This window comes from Xenopus laevis, chromosome 3S (assembly GCF_017654675.1).
Source record: "Xenopus laevis strain J_2021 chromosome 3S, Xenopus_laevis_v10.1, whole genome shotgun sequence".
Taxonomy (NCBI): domain Eukaryota; kingdom Metazoa; phylum Chordata; class Amphibia; order Anura; family Pipidae; genus Xenopus; species Xenopus laevis.
In genome coordinates this window covers 36,030,520-36,038,717 of record NC_054376.1, presented here as the reverse complement: position 1 = coordinate 36,038,717, position 8,198 = coordinate 36,030,520, and positions in this window count along the sequence as shown.

Genomic DNA, 8,198 nt, shown 5'->3' with positions numbered 1-8,198 from the left:
GACTTCCTTTGGGAACTTTTTCCCTAGATTTGGGACACACCTTTCGGCGGGAGCGCGGGGCTACAGAGGCAGGTGAGAAATGGAGCGGGCTAGACAAAGGCATGAAGCGGATCGGCTAGTTAAAATATTATATATTGGGCCATGTTACTTTAACCTGTAGTGGGGTGCTGTGATTGGTCAAACATAGCTGTAACTGAGATACTCAACCATATCACGAATATGATGTTTCTTTTTATCACATCCATCCTTCTGCTTTTTATTTCACTAGAACCTACAGTGACAAAAGACTTAAAAGGGGGTTGTTCACTTTCCAAACAGTTTTTCCAGTTCAGCTCTTTTCATATTGTTCATCACCAGAAATAGACTTTTTTTTTTCCTTTCCATTTTTTTTATTATTTATCAAAATGTTTCCAAACTGGAAGTATAAAGTACAATTTCTTCCCTCTGGTGTTTGAGTCTGGCAACTCAGTGATCCAGGTGCAGATTCTGAACTGTTACAATTTGCTACATTTAGTTGATACATTTCTCAGCAGCAGAAATATTAGTTACTATTGTATCAATTATAACAGCTGCCTTTAAAGGGCACCTTTTGGGCAAACATAGTATCCCCAACCAAAGGTGCAGGCTAGTGAAGTGCAGGTCAGGGTTTTCCTGACCCTAACCCGCCCTGCTCCAGCCCGGGCTTCCGGGGTCCTTTTATAGATCCGCGCTGACAATGACGTCACAAAAGGGGCGGGGTGAGCAGACGCGAGACTATAAAACCGGAAGTCGTAAGCCGGCATTTGAAGGTGGCAGGCGGGGAGAGCAGGAGAAGCGCTCAACCCGCACCCGGCCGTGAGGAGTAGTGCGAGGTCGACCAGAACCCGCCCGATACCCACGGGTATCGGGTGGGCCCGCACATCACTAGTGCAGGCTAATAGAGCCCACACTCCGGTTGGAGATAACAGTTGGGGTTTTTTAAAAAAAATTGCCCCCTGCCAGCATGAGGCCACCCACACCGGGAGGGAGCTCACAGTACGATCGGCCATGTTGGGGTACACGCGTGTGCGTATGCCACAATTTGCTCATTATGCATAGGCACGTGACATCAGACCCAAATTTTGTGATGTGTACAACATGGCTGCTGGCAGGGGGCAATTTTTAAAAAGAAAACTACTGTTACCCCAAACACGAATTTGGTTGGGGTTATTGTAGCCCAACAAGTGCCCTTTAATGAAACTCTGGGATTCTACTCAGCAGGGCCAAAGATAAGAAACACATCCACTAATATATTAATTAAAAACAGTTTACAGAGTCGACCTCCCCTTCCAGAGCTGCTTTAAAAAGACTTCCGTATTAGAAAAAAGGTTAAATAGAAAGTAGTTGGTAAAAAAAAGTTTTTATTTCTGATGAACTATCTGAAAACAGGAGAACCGAAAAAAGTTTTGGAAGCCCTTTAAAGTCAGTGACTTTATGACCTACTAAAGTAGCTACTGGGATTTATACAGAAAGACGGAAATTAGCAACATATAGTAACACTTTGCTTTTAAAAAAAATTAGAAAAAAAAAAAAAAAATTTGTGGGCCATAAGAGGAGATACTTGCACGGAAGTAGTTGGACAAAACATGGATGTATTCTGGAGTAATAGGCGAAAGGTTGGCTCCATTTGGTGCCGGGTGCAATTTATTAATATATTTCTTTATTGGGCATTATTGGGCTTTTATTAAGTTAGCTGCCCGCACCATCCATTGAGCCCATGCAGACATTGTCTTTATAACTGGGGTGGGTAGTATTGGGCTCTGTAATTAATCATGGTGACCCTATCAAGATACACGGAGTATTGTAAATGTTTGAACTGAAAAATATGGATCATGGGTCCCATGGTATGGATATGCTCAGCCTGTCATATCTGCTGCTCCAATAATGTGTGACTCTTATCCAGTGCCGTAACTAGAGGGGGGCGGGCCCTGGTGCGTGACACGCAGCCGGGCCCCGCCCCCCCATACACGACGTATTTCACTGGCGAGCGGGCTGCCGGGGGGTCCCTGAGGGGGTGCGGGCCCTGGTCCGCTACTGCTCTTATCATGGGGTGCCACCTAATTAGAGACATTTTTCATGTGTTTAAATAACCTTGTGGTAAATGCACCTAAATGTAATTGCATTTATAAACTTTATTCACTGTTGTTTTAAGTAAAATAATTGTCTGAATAACAGTGACACTCATTGCATTTAGTATAGGGTCACCACATGGTTGTTTATTGCCCACTCCAGGAGCCCTTGAATGTATAAAACAGGGTAATGCAGGCTAGGGCCTGTAATCTGTATAGAAAAATAAGTGTGTATATCCATATCATTGTTGTAACATGCAAATGGGCTTCCACAGCAGCTGATACCCCAGCCATTTATTTTCTACATTAAGGGGGTTGTTTACTAAAGTCTGATTTTTTTTTTTCTGTTCAGACTTTTAAAGGGCAAAACAATTATTTTCAGAGAGAAAAAAAAATTCTCCATCTCAAGCCTGCTGAGGTCATGTAGAAGTCAATACCAGATGTCCCATTTTAAAATTGGAAGATACTGCTGGGTTTGTACAATAATCTGTTTAGTTTGTGGTTTTTGGGTGATAATCTGAAAAAGTCAGTTTTCAGGCATCAAATCTAAAAAAAAAAATCATGCGATTTGATTTTTTTTTTAATGATTTTATCAAATCTTTTTCCTGCACCAAATTTTTCCGTAAAAATGTATTGATAAATAGAGTTAAAAACTCCACACCAATTAGTGAGACATTTTTGGAGTTTAATAAATAACCCTCTATATCTCTTGAAAGTTCCGACCTCCTACTGTAATATTTTGAAATATCCCGCAGTTGTAAAAATTAGAATACAACAAAACAAATAACAGAGGCATGTATGACAGCGACAGTGCACATGTATTTGTATTCAGAATAATAGCGGTCCAGTATCACTAACCTGATCAATCACCCGGTAGAAATTATATTTCTACATGGGAAATAATTTATTACTAGGTTTAGTAGAGTCATAGAAAACCAACAGTCATGATATGCATGTCACTGATTCTGTGTAATTGAACCATTAATAGAGCTTGTTCAAAATAATAGCTTGTTCCAAATAATAGCAGTGTTCAATTAATGAGGTAATTAGTTCTGTAAAAAAAACAGGTGTCAATTAAAATAAGTAGGGTATTATTCAGAAGAACTGTGTGCTTTGATTAAAAAGTTAATTGGAGAGGGGAAAACATACAAGTGCAGAAAATGATAGCTCGGCTAAAATGATCTCAAATGCTTTAAAATGTCAACCAAAATTTGAAATATGTGGAAGAAAATGGAAAACTACCATTGGAATGGATAGAAGAATAGCCAAAATGGCAAAGATTCAGCCAGTGATCAGCTCCAGGAAGATCAAAGAAGGTCTAAAGTTACCTGTGATACTGTTACAATTAAAAAAAGCCCATGTGAAGCCAAACTATCGGCAGGAATCCAATATACTGCAGCACACTGTAATTTGTGTAAATATAAAGATGTGCTTTATTGGCTCAAATACAAGCAGACATGTGGCAACGTTTCGGGCCTCGCAGGACCCTTTCTCAAGGCTTGAGAAAGGGTCCTGCGAGGCCCGAAACGTTGCCACATGTCTGCTTGTATTTGAGCCAATAAAGCACATCTTTATATTTACACAAATTACAGTGTGCTGCAGTATATTGGATTTCTATAATCAGTTTGGATCCGTGGCAGGCGTGATCGAATACTGCTAGAAGCACCTGATCCGAAAGGAAAAGTGTCTGAGGTGAGCACTCCAATTTTGTGTGAAACTATCGGCAGGAAGCCCCCGTAAAGTTGACAAAAAAATGTGCTGAAGAGCTTACAATTTGCCAAAGAACACATTGATTGGCCTAAAGAGAAATGGCACAGCATTTTGTGGACTGATGAAAGCAAGATTGTTCTTTTTGGGTCGAGGGGCTGCAGATAGTTTATCAGACAACCCCCAAACACTGAATTCAAGCCACAGTACATTGTGAAGACAGTGAAACATGGTGGCACAAGCATCATGATATGGGGATGTTTCTCATACTGTGGTGTTCGGCCTATTTATCACATACCAGGGATCATGGATCAGTTTCAATACATCAGAATACTTGAAGAGGTCATGTTGCCTTATGTCGAAGAGTAAATGCCCCTGAAATAGGAGTTTCAACAATAAAACAACCCCAAACACACCAATAAATGAGCAACATCTTAGTTTCAGACCAACAAGATTGACGTGATGGAATGACCAGTTTTTATTTTTACACTGAACTGTTTCTTTAAAACTCTGCAAATTCATATTCACACCAAAATCTGTTCCATGGGTCTGCACCCATGCCAACCCAGTGCCTATTGGTACAGACACAGGAGAGAACTAAAGGCAGAATATTGGTTGATCGCAGGCCAATAATCAGCCCCATCTGGCAGTAGACCTCAAGCTATCTACTGGAAGCCTTTGGGATCTTTGCAGAAGTCAAGAACATTGTTCTTGTGCATTTGTTTGCACTAAGAAATTTAAGTAAAGGCAGGGTTGGACTGGAACATCGGGGCACACTGTGACTTGTAGAGCCCTCCATACGAACTGAAGGAACCCCCATTCTGGCACCCAGCAACCATCCTTACACTACAGGGGGAGCAGGCGTTGGACAGTAGGGATATATATATATATAAATAATCCGAAAAGACAGGTGCACACCAGGGTTTTTGAATTAAAACTTAATATTTATTAAATACATTAAAAAAAAAGCCAACATTTGGGTCTGTCTCTAAGACCTATATCAAACCCTGGTGTGCACCTGTCTTTATATCTATCTCTATCTACACATCTGTATCTGTAACAGTTGGAAAAAATGTGAGTAATGTATGTATTTACTGAATGAACTAGCAGCATGATATCTGTCAGCTATTTGTAATTAAAGTAGTAAGCAGGATTCCACTGGTGTAAAAAAAAAAAATACCGTAGAGAATACACGATACAGCATTCCCGCAGCAGCTCAACACTGTCACATGCTCAGGAAATGCCAGGAACAGATGGCACCTGCAATATACACAGCTCTGCAATCAGTTCATACCTTTAGATCTGGCCTAATCCACATCCTGAAACATGATGCCATTTTCCTGGCACAGGAGGCTTTAGCTGGTATCAAATCACAACTTGCCTTTGCAAAGTTTTCCGTTAATAAATAAAAGCTGTGCGCCAGTACTATATGGGCAAAAACAGGATTTTTCTACTTCACGTTAGATAAAATATTAGACATTGGGGGACACAGGCACCACAGAAGAAGCTTTTCCTGCTATGGGTTTCATCCCCACATTCATTATCTCCTCAGGTCTGAAGAGACCAGCTTAGATTCAACGGAAGTAAGTGAAGGCCCCCTCCCTACAAGAATTAAGTAGCAGAGGATAGAAATGGCAAACTACGTAAATAAAGAGAAATGTATTTAAAGGAGAACTAAAGTTAAATGCTAGGCACCCCCATAGTCACGTATCTGATATCCTGGGCTGGTGTTCACTAGAAATTGCACTGGCTCAGGGTATTTCAGTAGATCTTATTTGCCATCTCCTGTTTTCTTTTCATCCAGTTTTGGGCAGGCACATGGGCAGTAGCATGAAAGCCAAACTTGGAAACAAAAAAGCCAGCCTTTTCACTCTAGATTGCATGCACCGCCTGTGTCTGGTGAAAAGAAAAAAAAGATACCAGAAGATTCTTGTGCAGAAATACCCACACGGGTGCAGTTCTCTACTTACAGGAGCACTGGCCAAGGGTATCATGTATATTGGGGTGTAATCACAGATTGGATTTTTCTAGTCTTATGTTAAAGGAGGCCTAAATCTCAGTTTTCTCTTGATTTATACAGTATTGGGGGCATAGGCAATTCTGTGTGGTATCATCCGCCAAAGTGCTTCCTAGTGCTCATAGGAAGCCTCTAAGGCTTTTTTTTTTTTCTCCAAAGCTGGGCAAAGATTTCATATACATGCTGTAAACCTGTCGGAAGTGTAGACAGAGGAGCACACACACACACACAACTGCTTGACAAAGTGCTCCACTAATGCCTTAGCTTCTAGAGTTACTTACCCCCTCATCCTTGCAAAGAAGCTGAAAGGAAGACAAAATTGAATTGAAAAACTGCAGATTCTAATGGCGTACCGATAAAACAAAGCAGGTATGGGCTGATCCCAATGTCAACAACTAATGAATACTGGACATAGACCTCCTAGACTACACCTCAAAAATACCTTGAGGTAAAGAAGATGATACAGGCCCATGGGGGCATTGCAATGTTCCTGCATTCTTGTCCGAAACAGATGTGAAACATCCATCAGTTTTGAAGGTGGGTACTGAAGGTGGGTTTGATGTGCTACTTATTTCTGTAGAAATAAGTCAAATCAATTGGACTTGACATGTTTTTTCCTTGAAGACGATTCACCAGTCATCCAACTGGCTTTCTCTATTCAGAATAACTTGTAGAGAAATTGAGAAAGCCAGTTGAATATTTCTACAGATATACCAGGACCTGGATGAATGAGAATCTTTACTAACATAGTGCTACTTATTGCTATAAACCCTAGGGATGCACCAAATCCAGGATTCGGTTTGGGATTCAGCCTTTTTCAGCAGGATTCGGCCGAATCCTTCTGCCAGGCCGAACCGAATTTGCATATGCAAATTAGGGGCGGGGCAGGAAATCACGTGACTCACAAAACAAGGAAGTAAAAACTGTTTTCCCCTTCCCACCCCTAAATTGCATATGCAAATAAGAATTCGGTTCGGTATTCGGCCGAATCTTTCGCAAAGGATTCGGGGTTCGGCTGAATACAAAATAGTGGAATCGGTGCATCCCTAATAAACCCCAATAGAGACCCACCTGTAGTACAAAACTTAATAAATAGCTTTGTGCCATAGATGCAGAGAAATGTCCTGGGGTTTGCTAAACACCCATCACAGTGAGCACCTCACGTTAATTTAGCATTTTAGGGTGTTCATAGTCAAAATCAGCTAAACGGAATGTCACTATGCATATGGCCTATTTCAACCGTACTGACTAAAAATATGGGCATGTATGGCCAGTGGGTGGGGCTGTTCAGAACAATAATCCTGCAATCCTAGGGAATGAAAGATTATCAGTCCTAATGAAAAATGTGTTGCTTGCAGTGGTGCCGATGTTCCTGCAGTTACAATTGTCCCAAACGAACTAGGAATGCACTAAATGCCAGAACTGCTTCAAGATTTGGCAAATTGGAGTATTTCCCCTCTAAAATCGGCTAAATCAAATCCAAACCCATAAAAATCATGTTACTTTAGATCAGGGATCCCCAACCTTTTGAACCCATGAGCACCAATCAGAAGTAAAAGAAGTTGGGGAGCAACGCAAGCATAAAAAATGTTCTTGGGGTGCCAAATAAGTGCTGTGATTGGCCATTTGGTAGCCCCTATGTGTATTGTCAACCTACATTAAGACTGTTTGACAGTACACCTGGTTTTTATGCAAGCAGAACTTGCCTCCAAGCCTGGAATTCAAAAATAAGCACCTGCTTTCAGGCCACAGAGCAACATCCAAGGGGTTGGAGAGCAACATGTTGCTCACGAACTACTGGTTGGGGATCACTGCTTTAGATCATGTGACAATTTAGCAGATTTGCATGTGGAAATTAGAGCTCAGATTCTGTTCAGGACAGGATGCAGTCAGCTCGTTTGTGAAGTATTAAGCAGAATCTGAAAAAGAGGTGATTCGGTGCATCACTAAAACCACATAACAATACAGAGGAAATGTGTATGGTCCCTTGTGCATTATCTAGGGCAGTGATCCCCAACCAGTAGCTCGTGAGCAACATGTTGCGCTCCAACCCCTTGGATGTTGCTCCCAGTGGCCTCAAAGCAGGAGCTTATTTTTGAATTCCAGACTTGGAGGCAAGTTTTGGTTGGATAAAAACCAGGTGCACTGCCAAACCAAGCCTCAATGTAGATTGACAATCCACATAGGGGCTACCAAATGGCCAATCACAGCCCTTATTTGGCACCCCACGAACATTTTTCATGCTAGTGTTGCTCCCCAACTCCTTTTACTTCTGAATGTTGCTCACGGGCTCTAAAGGTTGGGGATCCCTGATCTAGGGGGAAAAAATACCGCTTCAGCACCTCGTAGTTGCAAAAAGTGAAAACTTTAATTTATTGGGTCAAACA